Source organism: Salvelinus sp. IW2-2015, linkage group LG2 (genome assembly GCF_002910315.2).
Source record: "Salvelinus sp. IW2-2015 linkage group LG2, ASM291031v2, whole genome shotgun sequence".
NCBI classification, from domain to species: Eukaryota; Metazoa; Chordata; class Actinopteri; order Salmoniformes; family Salmonidae; genus Salvelinus; species Salvelinus sp. IW2-2015.
The window spans coordinates 36,561,661-36,584,961 of NC_036839.1; the positions used below are offsets into that span (position 1 = coordinate 36,561,661).

The following is a 23,301-nucleotide window of genomic DNA, read 5'->3' on the forward strand; positions in this document are numbered from 1 at the left end:
CATGGGTTGTAGCGGAGGCTTAGGGTGTCGAAGGTCCAGATGCCAGATGCCGAGCCTATGTCCTCTTCATGCCCCTGGCAACGGCTAATGTGAGTCCGGAGACTTCCTGCCTTTAGCAGTGTGGGCACGGGTTTCGCTGAACCAGATGTGAGACGACATCAATCAATCAAAACCAGTCGAGATTATGGTAGCCAGAAGGAAAAGATGAGGGAGAAGAGAGGAGAGAGAAAAGAGTAGTTGTTCTTGGCTTACCTAAACATCTCCTCGTCCTCCATGCGGCCAGCCAGAAGCTGTAGGAGTTGGCGTAGTAGTTGCAGGTTCCACGCCCGTGACACTCGATGAAGGACGCTCCGGAACTCTTCTAGACAGGAGGCCAGGAATGATGCCAGGCCTGGCCAGACCCTCAGCACCTGCACTGGTATGCTAACACAGAGAGAAGGACGGAGAGAGAACAGAAGAGGAGACAGAGAGGAGAGGAAAGAAAAGAGAGAGAGTACTGCTACTGATACAGAAGATATAGTGCTGATACAGAAGGTAAAGTTACTGATACAGGAAGGTAATATGATACAGAAGTAATTGCTGATACAGAAGTGTTAAGTGCTGATACAGAAGTAATCTGTTGAGACAAAGAATGGTTAAGTGCTGATACAGCATGGTAAGTACTGATACAGAAGGTAAATGCTGATACAGAAGTAAGTGCTGATACAGAAGGTAAGTGCTGATACAGAAAGTAAGCTAAGTGCTGATATCAGAAGTAATTACTGATACACAGAAGCTGATACAGAAGTAAGTGCTGATACAGAAGTAAGGCTGATACAGAAGGTAATGCTATAAGAAGTAAGTGCTGATACAGAAGGTAAGTACTGAACAGAAGGTAAGAGTGCTGATACAGAAGGTAAGTGCTGATATGACAGAAGGTAATTGCTGATACAGAAGTTAAGTACTGATACAAGAAGTAAGTGCTGATACAGAAAGGTAAGTGCTGATACAAGAGGATATAGAAGAATGCTGATAAGACAGGAAGTGCTGATACAGAAGTAAGTGCTTATACAGAAGGTAAAGTGCTGATACAGAAGGTAAGTACTGTATACAGAAAGGTAAGTGCTGATACAGAAGGTAAGTGCTGATACAGAAAGGTAAGTGCATGATCAGAAGGTAAGTGCTGATACAGAAGGTAAGTGCTGATTACAGAAGGTAAGTGCTGATACAGAAGGTAAGTTCTGCATAAGACAGGTAAGTGCTGATACAGAAGGTAAGTACTGATACAAAGTTAAGTGCTGATACAGAAGGTAAGTTCTGATACAAGGTAAGTGCTGATACAGAAGAAGTGCTTGATACAGAAGGTAATGTACAGAAGGTAAGTTACTGATACAGAAGTAAGTGCATACAGGTAAGGGCTGATACAGAAGGTAAGTGCTACAGACAGAAGTAAGTACTGATACAGAAGGTAAGTGCTATACAGAAGGTAAGTACTGATACAGAAGTAAGTGCTGATACAGAAGTAAGTGCTGATACAGAAGTAATGTTACAGAGTAAGCTGATACAGAAGGTAAGTGCAATGATTACAGAAGGTAAGTCTGATACAGAAGGTAAGTGCTGATACAGAAGGTAATTGCTGATACAGAAGTAAGTGCTGATACAGAATTTAAGTTGCTGATACAGAAGGTAAGTAGCTGGGATACAGAAGTAAGTCTGATACAGAGGTAAGTGCTTGATACAGAAGGTAAGTGCTGATACAATTAAGTCTGATACAGAAGGTAAGTGCTGATACAGCAGGCATGGTGTTGTAATATTTGTTTTGTCTCTCTCACCATGACGAAGGAGTAGCCAATCCAGAGTGAGTCCCAGCCATTGGGGCATGATGGGATCATGATATTCTGACTGTGTACTGCTATCACCATGGCAGGAGCCTCACACACAGAACACCTGTTGGCATAGGTAGAGGTCAATACACATGCTATCCATGCACATACACTTACATGGATGCACACAACACAAACATACACCTACAAACATACCCACACACATATATCCTAGGTGAGAGCGGAAACATACACTGAGTGTACAAAACATAAGAAATACCTTCCTAATATTGATTTGCACCCCCTTTGTCCTCAGAACAACCTCAAATCATCAGAGGCAAGGGTTTGAAAGCATTCTACAGGGATGCTGGCCCATGTTGACTCCAATGCTTCCCACAGTTGCATTAATCATGTTGTTTGGGTGGTGGACCATTGTTGATACACACGGGAATCTGTTGAGTGTGAAAATCCCAGCAGAGTTGCAGTTCTTGACATAAACCGGTGCGCCTGGCACCTACTTCCATACCCCATTCAAAGGCACTTACATATTTTGTCTTGCCCATTCACCCTCTGAATGGCACACATACACAATCCATGTCTCAATTGTCTCAAGGCTTAAAAGTTCTTCTTTAACCCATCTCCTCCCTTTCATCTACACTGATTGAAGTGGACCCCCTCCCACACACACACACACACACACACACAGCTACCTGCTGATGAAGGGCCTGATGCCCTGGCCGGTGATAGGGTCCATGTTCATTGGCATGGGCTCAGGGGAGGTAAGCCAATAGGAGTAGTCGTTACGGGAGGCAAAGTAACAGACGTTGTTGATGTTACAGAAGAGGAAGGGCATGGGACTGAACTTCCTCAGACAGCTACCAGCCGTACCTACACACAGACAGAGATACACACAAGTAGTTATGTGTGATGCTGATCTGATCTCTCTTTTGACAAACATATCAAGACTGTTACAAGGACAGCTTTTTTCCATCTACGTAACATTGCAAAAATCAGAAACTTTCTGTCCAAAAATTATGCAGAAAAATAATCCATGCTTTTGTCACTTCTAGGTTAGACTACTGCAATGCTCTACTTTCCGGCTGCCCGGATAAAGCACTAAATAAACTTCAGTTAGTGCTAAACATGGCTGCTAGAATCTTGACTAGAACCAAAAAATGTGATCATATTACTCCAATGCTAGCCTCTCTACACTGGCTTCCTGTTAAGGCAAGGGCTGATTTCAAGGTTTTACTGCTAACCTACAAAGCATTACATTACTGCGTCTACCTATCTTTCAGATTTGGTCCTGCCATACATACCTACACGTACGCTACGGTCACAAGACGCAGGCCTCCTTACTGTCCCTAGAATTTCTAAGCAAACAGCTGGAGGCAGGGCTTTCTCCTATAGAGCTCCATTTTTAGGGAATGGTCTGCCTACCCATGTGAGAGACGCAGACTCGGTCTCGACCTTTAAGTCTTTATTGAAGACTCATCTCTTCAGTAGGTCCTATGATTGAGTGTAGTCTGGCCCAGGAGTGTGAAGGTGAACGGAAAGGCACTGGAGCAAGGAACCGCCCTTGCTGTCTCTGCCTGGCCGGTTCCCCTCTCTCCACTGGGATTCTCTGCCTCAAACCTTATTATTGGGGATGAGTCACTGGCTTAATGGTGCTCTTCCATGCCGTCCCTAGGAGGGGTGCGTCACTTGAGTGGGTTGAGTCACTGATGTGATCTTCCTGTCCGGGTTGGCGCCCCCCTTGGGTTTATGCCGTGGAGGAGATCTTCATGGGCTATACTCTGCCTTGTATCAGGATGGTAAGTTGGTGGTTGAAGATATCGCTCTAGTGGTGTGGGGGCTGTGCTTTGGCAAAGTGGGTGGGGTTAAATCCTGCCTGTTTGGCCCTGTCCGGGTGTACAGGGCCACAGTGTCTCGCGACCCCTCCTGTCTCAGCCTCCAGTATTTATGCTGCAATAGTTAATGTGTCGGGGGGCTAGGGTCAGTCTGTTATACCTGGAGTATTTTTCCTGTCTTATCCTGTGTCCTGTGCGAATTTAAGTATGCTCTCTCTAATTCTCTCTCTTTCTCTCTTTCCTTCTTTCTTTCTCTCTTTTTTTCTGTCTTTCTCTCTCTCGGAGGACCTGAGCCCTGGGACCATGCCTCAGGACTACCTGGCCTGATGACTCCTTGCTGTCCCCAGTCCACCTGGTCGTGCTGCTGTTCCAGTTTCAACTGTTCTGCCTGAGGCTATGGAACCCTGACCTGTTCACCAGACGTGCTACCTGTCCCAGACCTGCTGTTTTCAACTCTCTAGAGACAGCAGGAGCGGTAGAGATACTCTGAATGATCGGCTATGAAAAGCCAACTGACATTTACTCCTGAGGTGCTGACCTGTTGCACCCTCTACAACCACTGTGATTATTATTATTTCACCCTGCTGGTCATTTATGAACATTTGAACATCTTAGCCACGTTCTGTTATAATCTCCACCCGGCACAGCCAGAAGAGGACTGGCCACCCCTCATAGCTTGGTTCCTCTCTAGGTTTCTTTCTAGGTTCTGGCCTTTCTAGGGAGCTTTTCCTAGCCACTGTGCTTCTACACCTGTATTGCTTGCTGTTTGGGGTTTTAGGCTGCGTTTCTGTACAGCACTTTGTGACATCAGCTGATGTAAAAAGGGCTTCATAAATACATTTCAATGATTGATTGATTGAATCACAAGCTAGATACAACATCTATCTCTCTTCCTAGCTCTCTCTCTCTTACCCAGGTCCTGTCCGTGGGAACGCTCATTGCCCTGGATGTAGAGTAGGGAGTATCCATCATAGATCAGCGATGTTCCCTCTGGACACTGTGGAACCTCCACCGATTGGCTGTGCCTGGTTACCAGGAAACCATGCTCCATGGAGGAGGGGCCAGGAGGACCTACCTGACCCGGAACACCATCAGGTCCTGGGGGTCCGGGATACCCTCTCGGTCCTATAGGGACAAGGGTCAAAGGTCAAAGATGAAGGTCAGGGTCAAATGGAACATTAGTTCCCAGTCTGAGAATCACACGTCCGGATAGCAATAGAACATCAGTCAGTATTCTATTCTACATACAGTGTGGTATCCTTTTCAGTGTGGCTATAAACTGGACAGAGAGGATGTGACTCTCACCTGAGGGACCAAGCAGGCCTGGTTCTCCCTTGGCTCCGGGGAGACCATTAATCCCAGGGTTCCCCTCGTCACCTTTAATACCCTGAATACCTGTCATACCTGGGAGACAGAGAGTGAGGGAGGAGAGAGATGGAGAGAGAAAGAGAAAAAAAGAGAGGGAGAGAGAGAATGGATGGAGATCATATATTATGGGGTGATCAGAGCTGATGTTTGGTCATAATATATCGGCTCATTGTAGATAGGATGGTTTGAACTCTCACCTTGCTGTCCTTTCAGCCCAGGGAAACCTGAGGGCCCCACAGGCCCCTGAGGGCCCTGACTACCTGGGAAGCCGCTTTCTCCCTTGATGAAGGTGTGGAGGCCAGGAGGACCAGGGGGGCCATCATTACCTGGAACAAGGAAAGGCGATTCAGATAATTACCAAATCTTATTATTATTCATATATGGGTAAAAGTGTCTGCTACATGGCATATATTCAGAATATACATGTCAGCACTCAATGGCCACTATACAGTAGGTGTTTGATGCTATGAAGCTCACAGTGATTTGGTTTACTGGCTATTTGGTTTAATGTTGTGTCTCTCCACTCACCTTTAGTTCCTGTGAATCCTCTGTCTCCCAGCTCTCCTTTCAATCCAAACACACCCAATTCACCCTTTGTCCCTGAAGAAGAGAGGAACTTTTGGATTTATCCACCTGATGAAACCATCTGAACCACATAGACCAACGGTCACATGCACACATTGTAAGAATCAGAGGAGACTGGTGGGGAAGACATAGGAAGATATTGGAAGACATTGTAATGCAGCGTTTCCCAAACTCGGTCCTCGGGACCCCAAGGGGTGCATGTTTTGTGTTTTGCCCTAGCACTACACAGCTGATTCAAATGATCAAAGCTTGATCAAAATGTGCACCCTTTGGAGTCCTGAAGACCGACTTTGGGAAACCCTGTTGTAATGGCTAGAATGGAATAAAACATGTGGTTTCCATATGTTTGATGTGTTTGATAAAGTGGCGGCCAACCCTAGGGGCGTTAGGGGCGGTGCCCCACTTCTGATTGGTCCCCCCAAATGTTTATTTATTTATTTGTATATATATACAGTACCAGTCAAAAGTTTGGAGACATCTACTCATTCAATGGTTTTTCTTTATTTTTACTATTTTCTACATTGTAGAATAATAGTGAAGACATCAAAACTATGAAGTAACACATATAGAATCATGTAGTAACCAAAAAAGTGTTAAAGTAGCCACCCTTTGCCTTGATGACAGCTTTGCACACTCTTGGAAATCTCTCAACCAGCTTCATGAGGTAATCACCTGGAATACATTTCAATTAACAGATGTCCCTTGTTAAAAGTTAATTTGTGGAATTTCTTTCCCTCTTAATGTGTTTGAGGAAATCAGTTGTGTTGTGACAAGGAAGGGGTGGTATACAGAAGAGCACTATTTGGGAAAAGACCAAGTCCATATTATGGCAAGAACAGCTCAAATAAGCTAAGAGAAACGACAGTCCATCATTACTTTAAGACATGAAAGTCAGTCAGAAAATGTCAAGAACTTTTAAAGTTTCATCAAGTGCAGTCGCAAAAGCCATTAAACACTATGATGAAACTGTCTCTCATGAGGACCGCCACAGGAAAGGAAGACCCAGAGTTAGCTCTGCTGCAGAGGATAAGTTCATTAGAGTTACCGGCCTCAGAAATTGCAGCCCAAATAAATGCTTCACAGAGTTCAAGTAACAGACACAACTCAACATCAACTGTTCAGAGGAGACTGCATGAATCCGACTTTCATGGTCGAATTTCTGCAAAGAAACCACTACTAAAGGACACCAATAATAAGAAGAGACTTGCTTGGGCCAAGAAACACAAGCAATGGAAATTTGTCCTTTGGTCTCATGAGTGCAAATTAGAGATTTTTGGTTCCAACTGTTTAGGTGAACGGATGATCTCTGCACGTGTGGTTCCCACCGTGAAGCATGGAGGAGGAGGTGTGATGGTGTGGGGGTGCTTTGCTGGTGACACTGGCAGTAATTTCTTTAGAATTTAAGGCACACTTAACCAGCGTGGCTACCACAGCATTCTGCAGTGATATGCCATCCCATCTGCTTTGCGCTTAGTTAGACTATCATTTGTTTTTCAACAGGACAATGACCCAACACCTCCAGGTTGTGTAAGGCCTATTTGACCAAGAAGGAGAGTGATGGAGTGCTGCATCAGATGACCTGGCCTCCAAAATCACCCGACCTCAACCCAATATAGATGGTTTGGGATGAGTTGGACCACAGAGTGAAAAAATCAGCCAACAAATGCTCAGCATATGTGGGAATTCCTTCAAGACTGCATTTCAGGTGAAGCTGGTTGAGAGAATGCCAAGAGTGTGCAAAGCTGTCATCATGGCAAAGGGTGGCTAACTGGAAGAATCAAAAATTTAAAATATATTTTGTTTTGTTTAACACTTTTTTGGTTACTACATGATTCTATATGCATTATTTCATAGTTTTGATGTCTTCACTATTATTCTACAATGTAGAAAATAGTTTTAAAAAATAAAGAAAAGTCCTTGAATGAGTAGGTGTGTCCAAACTATTGACTGGTAGTGTAAATAAAATAAAAAATATGTATAATGTTTTAAATGCTCATAAACGTGCAGGAAATGTGTACGTTTTTCTTTTTCAAAAATATATTATTAAAAACAAGCTGTTCAGCAGCCGCCCCGGGAGCGCATAGGCCGTGCGAACATTGCTTGGATTGTTTTGCCAGCTATGGGGAACTGCCCCAATGAAATCACAGGATTTCATAACTGAAATTATAACAGCACAACGTAAATGGACTGTCCTGGGGGTACTTAAATGTGGACTCAGTCAGAACTTCTGGGTTTGCTCTAGTCTCCCTCACAATGAGCCTCAATAAGTCAGACGACTTATTTCAGTACGCGAGACTAGAACTGCTCTATCAGGTACAGCTGGGGATAAAGCAAAAAGCTCATTGTAATTAACTTGGATATAAATAATCATAACAGTCATGGGAGCCTGTGACCTGATAAACCGAACATCTACAGTTGAAGTCGGAAGTTTACATACACTTTAGCCAAATACATTTAAACTCAGCTTTTCACAATTCCTGACATTTAATCCTAGTAAAAATTCCCTGTCTTTGGTCAGTTAGGATCACCACTTTTTTTTAAGAATGTGAAATGTCAGAATAATAGTAGGGAGTATGATTTATTTCAGCTATTATTTTTTTCATCACATTCCCAGTGTCACGATTGTTTGTAGAAATGGACAAAGGCGCAGCGAATGTTGAGTTCCACATAATTTATTAATAGTGAAACTTAACAAAAACAATAAACGAACAACGAACCGTGACTACAGAGGTGCTACATACACTTACTCAAAATACAATATCCCACAAACACAGGTGGGAACAAACACTACTTAAATATGATCCCCAATTAGAGACAACGATTACCAGCTGCCTCTAATTGGGAATCATACAAATCACCAACATAGAAACATGAAAACTAGAACACCCACTTGGAAATAATAAACTAGACTAACCCCCCAGTCACACCCTGACCTACTCCACCATAGAAAATAAGGACTCTCTATGGTCAGGACGTGACACCCAGTGGGTCAGAACTTTACACACACTCAATTTGTATTTGGTAGCATTGACTTTAAATTGTTTAACTTTGGTCAAATGTTTCGGGTAGCCTTCCACAACAAGTTGGGTGAATTTTGGCCCATTCCTCCTGACAGAGCTGGTGTAACTAAGTCAGGTTTGTAGGCCTCCTTGCTTGCACACGCTTTTTCAGTTCTGCCCACAATTTTTTTTATATTCTATAGGATTGAGGTCAGGGCTTTTTTTCTCCAAAAAGTACGATCTTTGTCCCCTTGTGCAGTTGAACACCGTAGTCTGTGGCTTTTTTATGGCGGTTTTGGAGCAGTGGATTCTTCCTTGCTGATCGGCCTTTTAGGTTATGACGATATAGGACTCTTTTTTTGGATATAGATACTTTTGTACCCGTTTCCTCCAGCATCTTCACAAGGTCCTTTGCTGTTGTTCTGGGATTGATTTGCACTTTTCACACCAAAGTACGTTCATCTCTAGGAAACAGAACGCGTCTCCTTCCTGAGCGGTATGACAGCTGCGTGGTCCCATGGTGTTTATACTTGCGTACTATTGTTTGTACAGATGTACGTGGTACCTTCAGGCGTTTGGAAATTACTCCCAAGGATGAAGCAGACTTGTGGAGGTCTACAATTATTTTTTCTGAGGTCTTGGCTGATTTCTTTTGATTTTCCCATAATGTCAAGCAAAGAGGCACTGAGTTTGAAGGTAGGCCTTGAAATAAATACACAGGTACACCTCCAATGATGTCAATTAGCCTATCAGAAGCTTCTAAAGCTATGATGTCATTTTCAGGAATTCTCCAAGCTGTTTAAAGGCACAGTTGCCACTGCTGTCCAAAAAAAACATTGCTGCACATCTGAAGTTCGCAAAAGAGCACCTGGATGTTCCACAGCGCTTCTGGCAAAATATTATGAGGACAGATTAAACTAAAGTTGAGTTGTTTGGAAGAAACACACAACACTATGTGTGGAGAAAAAAAGGCACAGCACACCAACATCAAAACCTCATCCCAACTGTAAAGTATGGTGGAGGGAGCATCGTGGTTTGGGGCTGCTTTGCTGCCTCAGGGCCTGGACAGCTTGCTATTATCGACGGGAAAATGAATTCCCAAGTTTATCAAGACATTTTGCAGGAGAATGTAAGTCTATATGTCTGTCAATTGAAGCTCAACAGAAGTTGGGTGATGCAACAGGACAACGACCCAAAACACAGAAGTAAATCAACAACAGAATGGCTTCAACAGAAGAAAATACGACTTCTGGAGTGTATTTCCTGACCTCAACCTCAAGAGCGGTTCACACCAGACATCCTAAGAATATTGTTGAACTGAAACAGTTTCGTAAAGATGAATGGTCTAAAATTCCTCCTGACCGTTGTGCAGGTCTGATCCGCAACTACAGAAAACATTTGGTTGAGTTTATTGCCACCAAAGGAGGGTCAAACAGTTATTAAATGCAAGGGTTCATATACGTTTTCCACCCTACACTGTGAATGTTTACATGGTGTGTTCAATAAAGACATGAAAACGTATAATTTTTTGTGTGCTATTAGTTTAAGCAGACTGTGTTTGTCTATTGTTGTGACCAGATCAAATTTTATGACCAATTTATGCAGAAATGCAGGTAATTCCAAAGGGTTCACATATTTTTTCTAGCCACTGTATCTTTGCAAAGAAACTACTGGTAGTTCGAAAACTTGGCAACATATTTCTGTCATGCTGCTTTGTTGACAACTCCAAAAAACCCGCCCCCCCAGGTATTCAGCCAATCAGCGGCCAACACTATTATGATAACGTCCCATTTATTCCATTCCAGCCATTACAATGAGCCCATCCTCCTATACCCCCCCCCCCCACCCCACCCGCCTCCTCAGGTAAGAAGATGCAAGGACACTTTGTAAACTGTCTAAATGATCTACACCACTCACCTGGAAACCTTGTCTAAATTAGATGTACCACTCACCTGGGAAACCTTGTCTAAATTAGATGTACCACTCACCTGGGAAACCTTGTCTAAATTAGATGTACCACTCACCTGGGAAACCTTGTCTAAATTAGATGTACCACTCACCTGGGAAACCTTGTCTAAATTAGATGTACCACTCACTGGGAAACCTTGTCTAAATTAGATGACCACTCACCTGGGAAACCTTGTCTAAATTAGATGTACCACTCACCTGGGAAACCTTGTCTAAATATATGTACCACTCACCTGGGAAACCTTGTCTAAATTAGATGTACCACTCACCTGGGAAACCTTGTCTAAATTAGATGTACCACTCACCTGGGAAACCTTGTCTAAATTAGATGTACCACTCACCTGGGAAACCTTGTCTAAATTAGATGTACCACTCACCTGGGAAACCTTGTCTAAATTAGATGTACCACTCACCTGGGAAACGTCTAATAGATGTACACTCACCTGGGAAACCAGGCACACCCTGCAGTCCCATCTCTCCCTTCAGTCCATCAACACCTGGAAGGCCAGATTGCCCCTGTAACAACACAAACCACACACACACATACACACACACACACACACACACACATACACACACAAGTCAATGGTGGACACTAGTCACGTGTCATGAGACTGTCATGACATCACAAATGGATCAGTCAGTGAGAAACAGGAAGTGACCTACAGGAAGTCCAGAGTATCCTCGTTCTCCATTAAGCCCTGCTCGCCCTGTACTCCTTGTCCACCCTGATCTCCCTTGTCTCCCTTCCCCCCGCGCTGCCGGGAACACCAGCAGGACCTGGAACACCACTGGTACCTGTAGAGAGGAGGAGAAGAAGAGGAGGATGGAGGGAGGGAGGGAGGGAGGGAGGAGGAGGGAGATGAGAACAGGGGGATGGAGGGAGAGAAGGATGGAGGGATGAGAAGAGGGAGGATGGAGGGATGAGAAGGGAGAGTGGAGAAGAGAGGAATGGGGGGATGAGTTGAGGAGGATAGAGGGAGAGAGGGATGGAGGAGATGAGAAGAGGAGGATGGAGGGGATGAAGAAGAGGAGGAGTGGAAAGGGAAGAAGAAATGGCTAGGGGCTGCACTGGCACTTGAAGGACGCACTCAAAGGAACTGTAAAGAACGAGAGGCGTACGAGAGCGAACGGCGAAAGATAGCGCGAATGCCGAGCATGAGGCGATATGGCAATGCGCATATTGAGAGAGCCGAGCAGTACAAACTATGATGGACGTTGAGGTTTAATGAATTACAGAAGAATTGAAGGTCAGAGGAGACTGTTTTTGGGTAAAATATATATGAGCGCATTAGAGGTGTGTTACTCAAGAGTTGAAGCATAAGCATAGTAATTGGAGGGGAGATTGAGTGAAGGATGTGAGCTGGGAGGAACACTCTGAAATAAGAGAGTAGAGTATCTGTATTTGCAGCCAAGACAAGACAAAGGGATTAGCAGTGAAGGAGTACACAGAATTTGTGTACGATGTAATGAATAATGGCTGAATGTTGTCATAGTATGCAGTATAGTACGAGAAGAAACTGATGTGCACCGAACTAGCTAGATGAAGCGCAGGAGAATTCTTGAACAGGGGTCAAAGAGAGTCAATGGAATAAGGTTAATTAACGGACGAAGGAGGAGGAAATGTGTAAATGACGGAAATGCAAATATAACTGGGATGAGTAGAGCTACAAGTCCACTGCCAGATTAGAGTGGCAAGGACAGAAATGAGAAAGGAGTAAAGTAGTGTAATAGGGTCAAGAGAAGCGAATGTGCGACCAGAGTATTAAGGACACCAGAGACATGAGGAAGAAATTAACAGTTTGCAGATGTAGATTTGATCAAATATAGCAAGAATAGAAAGTCCCCGAGTATGAGCGTGTGGAAGTGTGAATGCATATGTGTAGTGTTATGTTTGATAGATGATCGAGTCCAGGATGAGGCTTGATTGACAGTGCGGGTGGGGGTAATGAGAGAAGTTGGTCCGGCATGAGGAAGAGTGCCCACTGTAGCGGGCGTAGTGTTGTATATACCCATGAGGCACTCTCGGTTGTGTGTGTTGGGTGGGCGAGCTTATAGAAAGAAAAAAGCCGGGTGGGACGGTAGAGGTGAGATGACCGGTAAACGGTGTAGCATGCTTTAGAAGAAGGTAGAACGGGGGTTCTGTGTCCGGAACAGTGTGAAGTCAGCGTTGCGTGCCTTCGTTCCGTTGAAGAACCATTATTTCGAGTGTTTTTGCAGTTTAACGTGTTCCTTGGACCGCTTCCGCAGAAGCGCCCTGGTTCTTAGAGGCGAACTTGTGAGTCTGGTGTGGAGGGCGGATCGGTGGTGAGGCCAATCTGGAGGTTTTAAAAGAGGAGAAAGAGGGAGGGTTGGTAATCGCCGCCGCGGAACACAAGTGCTGTAGAGTGTTAGTAACACAGTACTGCCACGATGAAAAGTAGCGGTATATATAGTACAAATAGATGATCTGCTTCTTCTCTGATGATGAGGGAGAGGATGAGGGAGAGAGGTATAGAAGGGGATGAGTTGGGAGGATAGAGGAGAGAGGGATGGAGGGGGATGAGAAGAGGAGGTATGCAGGGAGAGAGGATGGAGGCGAGAGATGAGAAGAGGAGTGGGAGGGGGATAGAAGAGGAGGATGAGGGAGAAAGGGATGGAGTTGGATGAAGAAGAGGTGGATGGAGGGAGAGAGGACATCGGTGGGTGACGAGAGAGGGATTGGAGGGAGACGAGGAATAGAAGGGGATTGAGAAGAGGAGGATGAGGGCATGAGAAGAGGAGGATTGGAGGAGAGAGACGAGAGAGAGGATGCGAGGGGGAATGAAAAGAGGGATGAAAAGAGGAGGATGGAGGGAGGGAGAGAGAGGGATGGAGGGGATGAGAAGAGGAGGATGGAGAGAGAGAGAGAGGGGTAGAGGGGGATGAGAAGAGGAGGATAAAGGAAGGAGAATGAGAACCAGAGGATGATATGTATCAAAATGTACAATCAAGCAGGAGTCAGGTGTGCAGTATACAGTACCTGGTTCTCCAGGCTTTCCTGGCACTCCTTGGTCTCCTTTGGGCCCCTCCGTGGCGGGTCCTGGGTGGCCCTGTTCTCCTGGCTGGCCCAGGGAGCCCTGGAAGCCTGCCGTACCCTTCTCTCCCCTGGTCCCTGGGATACCCGGGATACCTGGGGAACCTGGGAAACCTGGACTGCCCTTATCACCTTTAAACCCAGACGACCCCGGCGTTCCTGGGAAGCCTCTGCCAGGAAAACCTATAGGAGGGACACAGAGACAAACACTCCAGGCCATTGATCAAACTCCAGGCCATTGACGTAAAAACGTCACCTGCTAAACTCTTAAGGTCTGCCTCTGCTGTTTGTTAGCTGTTTAGATGCACAGTGATTTAGAGACAAGTGGTTTATAGGCTGATGAACATTCCTGACTGTATCCTAAAGGTCAGGAGAGGTCACTCACCTTGGTCTCCTCTGTCTCCTGATGATCCAGGAATGCCGTCCACTCCTGACTCTCCTTTCTCTCCGGTCGGACCTGGGGGACCCTGCAGACCAGGCTCACCTGGTAAACAATAGGTTACCTGAGTGTGTGTCTCGACCTGCTGTGGTGCAGTAGCTACAGTGTGGGAAATTAGTCCAAGCTTCATGACTAGCTGTCATACTGCACTAACAGGAACCAATGGCACCTGGGGCATTGTTACTGTGCTCCAAGTGTTCCTTACCTGGTCGACCTGTTTGACCTGGCTCTCCTGTTGACCCGGGCAGCCCACCGACACCCTTCTCTCCTGGCTGACCCGGCTGACCTGCACAACACAGCACGCACCTTTGGTTAGACTAGAGGTTGTCAAGCAAAAAATGTTCTGGGTTTGTGAGATGATCGAGAATACCTGGTCGATATAGGAAATAATACTTTCAAGTGTTATTCCCTTGGCCAACATGTATTCTAATCGTGTCTTGTCTTTTTTAAACTCCAAATTGAATCAATCAATCAGTCAGGTCAAAGTAGGGGCAGTTGTCACCATGGAGACCGGAACCTCACCTGGGTGACCAATGTAACCAGTGTCTCCCTTGGTTCCTGGTGTTCCTGGCATCCCGGGGACTCCCATTCCTCCCTTCTGACCCTTCTCTCCTGCATTACCAGGGAAACCATTCAGACCCAACTGACCCTGAGAGAGAGAGAAAAGGAGAGGGATGGAGGGAGAGAAAGAGAGTGGGAAAATGAGGGGAAAGTGGTAGATACAGTGTATTGATTGAAACAGAGAGACAGTTAGTGGCGCAATTGCAATGAAAAACAAGGATACACTGAAGCTAGCTATCACCATCCATGAAGACTTTCATGGAGCCAGCTCTCAGGGAGACTAAAAGTGGTTTTGAATTACCTTCTCTCCAGGGGGTCCTGGCACTCCGACACCTGGCAAACCGGCTGTTCCCTTGTCTCCTTTCACCCCCTCTGTACCCCGGAACCCTGGGTGACCCGTTGTGCCCACAATGCCTTTAGCACCCTTCGGACCCACAGAACCTATAGAACCATACATGAGAATCCGGTTAGAACCAGTCTAACCATCAGCACCACAGCGGATGTTCGATATAAAGGATGATTCCTCTCAGTGGAGTGGATTGTGTGTTGTTTTCTTACCTGGGTATCCCATTTCTCCAATGCTTCCTTTGTTTCCAGGATACCCAGTACTACCGGGCTCACCAGGAACACCTGTGTCTCCTTTCTCACCTGAGAAACAAGAATCATAACGTTTAAAAGAGGGTGTCATTTAATCATCACATTGACTGTGTCCCAAATACTATCCACTAGCATATTATACATTGTGCAAGACCAGTACATCATTTCATACCAGGTAGTATACAGGTTTGTAACCATTGAGATCCTATTAAATTACTCTAATTCCTTTCTATGTGTGGGGCATTTACAATAAAAAGAGGGGTGTGGCGAAGCCTACATAGGTGACTAACCTGGTTGACCAGGTGTACCGTGCTCTCCATCCTTTCCTGGCATACCAGGTACTCCGGCCTGTCCTGGATAACCCTTCTCTCCGGTGTGTCCAGTGTCACCTAATGGGAAAAAGTGGGATTTAGCGTACCTAAACGATTCCCAGTTCCTGTTTAAACAGACCACCTGACAGACATACAGTGCAGTATAATGTAGGATACTGTGCAGTAGGATGTAGGATACAGTGCAGTATAATGTAGGATACTGTGCAGTAGGATGTAGGATACAGTGCAGTAGGATATAGGATACAGTTTAGTAGGATATAGGATACAGTGAAGTAGGATATAGGATACAGTGCTGTAGGATACAGTGCAGTAGGATGTAGGATACAGTGCTGTAGGATACAATATAGTAAGATGTAGGATACAGTGTAGTANTGTAGGATACAGTGCAGTAGGATGTAGGATACAGTGCTGTAGGATACAATATAGTAAGATGTAGGATACAGTGTAGTACGATGTAGGATACAGTGCAGTAGTATGTAGGATACAGTGCAGTAGGATGTAGGATACAGTGCAGTAGTATGTAGGATACAGTGCAGTAGGATGTAGGATACAGTGGAGTAGTATGTAGGATACAGTGCAGTAGGATGTAGGATACAGTGCTGTAGGATACAGTGCAGTAGGATGTAGGATACAGTGCAGTAGTATGTAGGATACAGTGCAGTAGGATGTAGGATACAGTGCTGTAGGATACAGTGTAGTATGATGTAGGATACAGCCCAGTTGTATGGGGCATGTTCATTTTGTATACCTGGGTCTCCGCTGTCTCCTTTCTCTCCCTTCATGGGCTCCATGTTCAGCTCACTCATGTTGCCAGGAGGACCCTGCAGACCCGGCTCTCCCCTCTCTCCTTTGGGTCCAGGCTCACCAAACTCCCCCCTAGGTCCAGAGACACCCGGGTTGCCTGAGAGAGAGAAGAGATGAGGGGTTTGAGATGCTATAGTATAGTGGTGCAAAACACACTGATGGGTAGTCTGGAAGTACAGCGGCAGCAGTTCTACTCTACCCACCTCTCTGTCCAGAAGTTCCAGGGCTCCCAGCAGAACCCTGATATCCTGGTGTTCCAGGCGTTCCCATGACTCCCATCTCTCCCTTGAGGCCTGGGGAACACACACACATCAACAAATAAATTGAATAGGAAAATATTGGCGATTATACATTACAAAGGTTGTCACCAAATTCTCATTAAATTCAACGAAAATGAACCCAGACCAGTCCAGTCAATGAGTGTTAATTTAATCTGACCTCCTCCACTGTTCTGAGATCTGTCTCACCTGGGTCTCCGGGGAATCCGTCTCTGCCAGCCGGGCCAGGTCTTCCTGGCAACCCTTTTGATCCAGACAGTCCAGGGAATCCTGAGTCTCCCTTCTCTCCCTGGGGGCCGGGCATGTCCAGACCAGGAGAGCCAGGGAAACCCTTATCTCCTTTCACACCGTCATGACCGAAGGGGCCTGGCTCTCCAGGGGGTCCTATTGGTCCAGGGGCCCCAGGTTCTCCTGCTCCAGGGGGTCCAGGGGGTCCAGTGCCACCATGCTGACCAGGGGGACCAGGGTCACCTTGAATTCCCTGAGCTCCAGGTGGTCCTGTGTGTCCCTCTTGTCCAGGAATACCAGTTGGACCAACGTTGCCTTTATCTCCATGGAAACCTGTCTCTCCGGGAGGGCCCTGAGAACCTTTAGGACCAGGTAGACCACGACCTGGCTCACCCTAGAGAGGGCAGAAGAAGATTGGTTGATTGTTTGATTGATGGAGTTTGAAAAATAGAAAGTGAAGCAAAGACACAGCCATAGGAACACACACCTTTGGACCAGGTGTGCCTGGTTTTCCAGAGAAACCATCCTGTCCAGATCTCCCAGGCTCTCCTGGCAACCCAGGGGCTCCTGGAGCTCCAGAGTACCCTTTAGGCCCGGATAGTCCTGGGAATCCAATGCCGGGTACACCTGAGTCACCTTTCTGTCCGGGGGATCCTGGCATTCCAGGGTCTCCCTGAAGTCCTCTGTCACCTGGGGTCAGGATGGAGAAGATGTTCATGATGCACTATGCAGGACCAAGCAGGACCATAGCCTACCATAAACCAGATCAATACCGATAAGATGACCTTCACCTTGTAGTCCAGGGATGTCAGATCAATACCAATAAGCTGACCCTCACCTTGTAGTCCAGGGATGTCAGATCAATACAATAAACTGACCCTCACCTTGTAGTCCAGGGATGTCAGATCAATACCAATAAGCTGACCCTCACCTTGTAGTCCAGGGATGTCAGATCAATACCAATAAACTGACCTCACCTTGTAGTCCAGGGATGTCAGATCAATACCATAAGCTGACCCTCACCTTGTAGTCCAGGGATGCCAGATCAATACCAATAAGCTGACCCTCACCTTGTAGTCGCAGGGATGTCAGATCAATACCGATAAGCTGACCCTCACCTTGTAGTCCAGGTATGTCAGATCAATACCAAATAAGCTGACCCTCACCTTGTAGTCCAGGGATGTCAGATCAATACCAATAAACTGACCCTCACCTTGTAGTCCAGGGATGTCAATCAATACCAATAAGCCGACCCTCACCTTGTAGTCCAGGGATGTCAGATCAATACCAATAAGCTGACCTTCACCTTGTAGTCCAGGGATGCCAAGATCAATACCAATAAGCTGAACCTCACCTTGTAGTCCAGGGATGTCAGATCAATACCAATAAGCTGACCCTCACCTTGTAGTCCAGGGATGTCAGATCAATACCAATAAGCTGACCCTCACCTTGTATGTCCAGGGATGTCAGATCAATACCCATAAGCTGACCCTCACCTTGTAGTCCAGGTATGTCAGATCAATACCATAAGCTGACCTTCACCTTGTAGTCCAGGGATGTCAGATCAATACCAATAAGCTGACCCTCACCTTGTAGTCCAGGGATGCCAGATTGTCCTCGGAGGTCCGGGGGAGCCCTGGGGTCCAGGTGAGCTCACATCTTTACCTGGTTCACCTTTCACTCCTGAGAAGCAGAGAGAGCCATGTGCACATCTCATTTAGGCTCCTTTTAACCTAAAGTGTGTGTTCTTTTGAGTGTGTTTGTAGCTGTAGCCTGTACCCACCTGCTTGTCCAGGGATTCCAGGTCGGCCTGTTTGACCAGATGTACCTTTTCTCCAGGCTCCCCCCCCGGCGCAACCCTGGTACCCCAGGAGGACCCCTCTCTCCTGGGGGTCCAGAGAAACCAGGGTCCCCATCGAGACCACGGTCCCCCTTGATGCCCTCTCTGGCCTGCAAGAGAGATCAGAGATAGAGATGGATGACTGACTGATTTTAGCACTGTCTGAACACATGTTTTAGGAGCCTTCTAGTGCTCGCTAACATGCACACACACACACACCACACACACACACACACACACACCACACACACACACACACACACACACACACACACACACACACACACACACAACACACACACACCACACACACACACACACATACATACACACAGACACAAACACAAAACACACACACACTAACACACACATACAGGTTCTCCTTTGGATCCAGGCAGGCCTGCTAGTCCTTCTTTCCCTGGCAGTCCATCTACACCAGGTAGACCTTGTGTGCCAACGAACCAGGCAGACCTTTGTCCCCTTCAGCCCTGGAGCCAGGTAGATGTCGCCAGGTCACCATGGGCTCCTGGAGCACTACCAGCCCAGGAGTACCTGAATTACCCTGGGGAGAGGAGAAGAAATAGCAGGGTCATCAACAATCTCTTTTATTGGAAGAAAACTACTGGACAACATACAGTACATAGTAATGACATGTGGATGGCCAGTGAATGAAGCATGTCCACCATAATGGTCTTTATGGAGCTACAGTGATGCAGCATGTCCCACCATAATGGTCTTTATGGAGCTACAGTGATGCAGCATGTCCACCATAATGGTCTTTATGGAGCTACAGTGATGCAGCATGTCCACCATAATAGTCTTTATGGAGCTACAGTGATGAGCATGTCCACCATAATGGTCTTTATGGAGCTACAGTGATGCAGCATGTCCACCATAATGGTCTTCATGGAGCTACAGTGATGCAGCTGTCCACCATAAATGGTCTTTATGGAGCTACAGTGATGCAGCATGTCCACCATAATGGTCTTTATGGAGCTACAGTGATGGCAGATGTCCACCATAATGGTCTTTATGGAGCTACAGTGATGCAGCATGTCCACCATAATAGTCTTTATGGAGCTACAGTGATGAAGCAATGTCCACCATAATGGTCTTTATGGAGCTACAGTGATGAAGCATGTCCACCATAATGGTCTTCATGGAGCTACAGTGATGCAGGCATGTCCACCATAATGGTCTTTATGGAGCTACAGTGATGAAGCATGTCCACCATAATGGTCTTCTGGAGCTACAGTGATGCAGCATGTCCACCATATGTCTTCATGGAGCTACAGTGATGCAGCATGTCCACGAATAATGGTCTTTATGGAGCTACAGTGATGCAGCATTCCACCATAATGGTCTTTATGGAGCAACAGTGATGCAGCATGTCCACCATAATGGTCTTTATGGAGCTACAGTGATGCAGCATGTCACCATAATGGTCTTTATGGAGCTACAGTGATGCAGCATGTCCATCATAATGGTCTTTATGGAGCTACAGTGATGCAGCATGTCCACCATAAATGGTCTTTATGGAGCTACAGTGATGCAGCATGTCCACCATAATGGTCTTTATGGAGCTACAGTGATGCAGCATGTCCACCATAATGTCTTTATGGAGCTACAGTGATGCAGCATGTCACCATAATGGTCTTTATGGAGCTACAGTGATGCAGCATGTCCACCATAATGGTCTTTATGGAAGCTACAGTGATGCAGCATGTCCACCATAATGGTCTTTATGGAGCTACAGTGATGCAGCATGTCCACCATAATGGTCTTTATGGAGCTACAGTGATGCAGCATGTCCACCATAATGGTCTTTATGGAGCTACAGTGATGCAGCATGTCCACATAATGGTCTTTATGGAGCTACAGTGATGCAGCATGTCCACCATAATGGTCTTTATGGAGCTACAGTGATGCAGCATGTCCACCATAATGGTCTTTATGGAGCTACAGTGATGCAGCATGTCCACCATAATGGTCTTTATGGAGCTACAGTGATGCAGCATGTCCACCATAATGGTCTTTATGGAGCTACAGTGATGCAGCATGTCCACCATAATGGTCTTTATGGAGCTACAGTGATGCAGCATGTCCACCATAATGGTCTTTATGGAGCTACAGTATGCAGCATGTCCACCATAATGGCTTTATGGAGCTACAGTGATGCAGCATGTCCACCATAATGGTCTTTATGGAGCTACAGTGATGCAGCATGTCCACCATACATGGTCTTTATGGAGCTACAGTGATGCAGCATGTCCACCATAATGGTCTTTATGGAGCTACAGGGATGCAGCATGTCCACCATAATGGTCTTTATGGAGCTACAGTGATGCAGCATGTCCACCATAATGGTCTTTATGGAGCTACAGTGGATGCAGCATGTCCACCATAATGGTCTTTATGGAGCTACAGTGATGCAGCATGTCCACCATAATGGTCTTTATGGAGCTACAGTGATGCAGCATGTCCACCATAATGGTCTTTATGGAGCTACAGGGATGCAGCATGTCCACCATAATGGTCTTTATGGAGCTACAGTGATGCAGCATGTCCACCATAATGGTCTTTATGGAGCTACAGTGATGCAGCATGGTTCCACCATAATGGTCTTCATGGAGCTACAGTGATGCAGCATGTCTTCTTCAGGTTATATTAGAAGAGTGAGTGATGATGTGATGAAGATAACTCACAGGGCTTCCATCAAGCCCAGCAGGTCCAGGCACACCCTTGTCTCCTTTACTGCCTGCCGCTCCAGGATAACCTACAGGGGACGAACAACACTTCTCAGTCCAACACAAAAACACCATCTCATAGGAAATAGTGTGGAGGTGGATGAATATAGGTCCTAGGGTCAGGATCCTAACCTGAGATACATGCTGAAGATGTGGAACATAAGTTTAGTGCCAATCATTCATTTAAATGAGTGACACAAAGGTTTCAGTTGCATGTGTTTATCTCCAGCTATGATTCAGTCAGTAGTGTGGGGGTATCTCTTGTCAGCTCACCTTGCAGTCCATTAGGCCCCTGGGGGCCAGGGAGTCCAGGTGGGCCGAAGGCTTCACACTGCACACACGTGTCTCCCTGATCACCTGGAGGTACATCACAATACTAGTTATATCAGACAAACAGGTAGGTGACAGCATGGGATACGGTGGATGCCTTGAAGTGAATCTGAGCTGTACTATATGGAATGGAGTAATATATTGTAATATGTGATAATGTTACGTAATTTATGAAATCAGTATGTGAGCACTACCGAGTTTCGTGATGATAAAAGCGAGAGGGAGAGAGAAAGGGGGAGAGAGCGCATACAATATGCATGCACTGACTACAGAGTTAGCTAAACGTACAGTACATTGTGATTGGACAGAACATCAGAGACTGATAAGAGTGATTGTCCCAGCACCCCCTCCCTCCCCGCCGTACCTTTCTGTCCTAACTCCCCCTGTAGTCCAGGTGGGCCGGGGGGCCCAGGTGGTCCCTTTTCAAGGGCCGGATCACATGGCTCATCCCCTATACATATAGTGCAACACACACACAGGTGAGAGACTACCTAGACAACACTGAGGGACCTAAAAGAATCCATTGCTAAACGTATAATCAGCTAAATGACTCCACAATGACAAATGTCAAAGGTCACACTATGAATGTGTAACCACACATACCAGGGGGTCCGGGAGGACCAGGGTGTCCAATAAGCCCATCTTTTCCAGGCTTTCCTCTGAGAGACTCCCCTTCTGCACCTCTGTCTCCCTTCTGACCCACCTCTCCTGGCCGGCCCTTCTCTCCGGGGGGTCCCTCAATGTGCCTGCCTAAAATATACCACAGAGGGACACAGTGAGGTATGGGGATGTCAACTAAAGAAATACATGACAGAGAGGACATAAAATATGACCGAGTGTCAAATAATGGGTCACGGATTACTGATGGGTCAAAGTGTGTGTTTCTTCTCTTACCTGGTAGGCCCAGAGCTCCTTGAATACCAGGGAAACCTGTCAGATAAAGGAGCATGTTCAGAGTTGGTCTAGGAGGCCTACATAGACACTTAGAAGGACTTCTTCTTTGGATACTAGTCAAATGATGAACTAAACAGCTGTAGTTTTATAAAGGGGTCGGGGGGGTGTACTGTACCTCTTTCTCCTTGTAAGCCTGGGAGACCAGGGGGTCCGGGAGAGCCAGGAGCACCATCACCCTGCATAGAAAACGAATAAATGACTATACTTTTCAATAATAGTGCCGAGCACGTTACTCTCATTTTAAAGAGTGTATGGCGGCATCTGGTGGACAAAAAAACAATAATTGCATCTGAAAGTTCAATATATGAGGTGCTCAGAGCAATAAGCAAGACTACAGAGAGAGAGTATACAGTACTTACATTTGCTGGAGGGCCTCTCTCTCCCTTTTCACCCTAAAACACAGAGAGATGTCCATTTCATTAGCCTCAGCATTGCTATAAAAAAGCAGATGACAGGTACATGTTTATGTAGTTACCGGTGTTCCATGGTATCCAGGGCCGCCAGGAAAGCCTCTCTCTCCCTGTATGACAACAGGCACATCACAATGATCAGGACAAAGACATC

General features: G+C 46.1%; 1 pseudogene; it reads right to left on the reverse strand.

Annotated features, from left to right (window-relative positions):
• Positions 1-55: 55 nt before the first annotated feature.
• LOC111971651 (collagen alpha-1(IV) chain-like) overlaps positions 56-23,301 on the reverse strand; it is a 27,768-nt pseudogene continuing 4,522 nt past the window's right edge.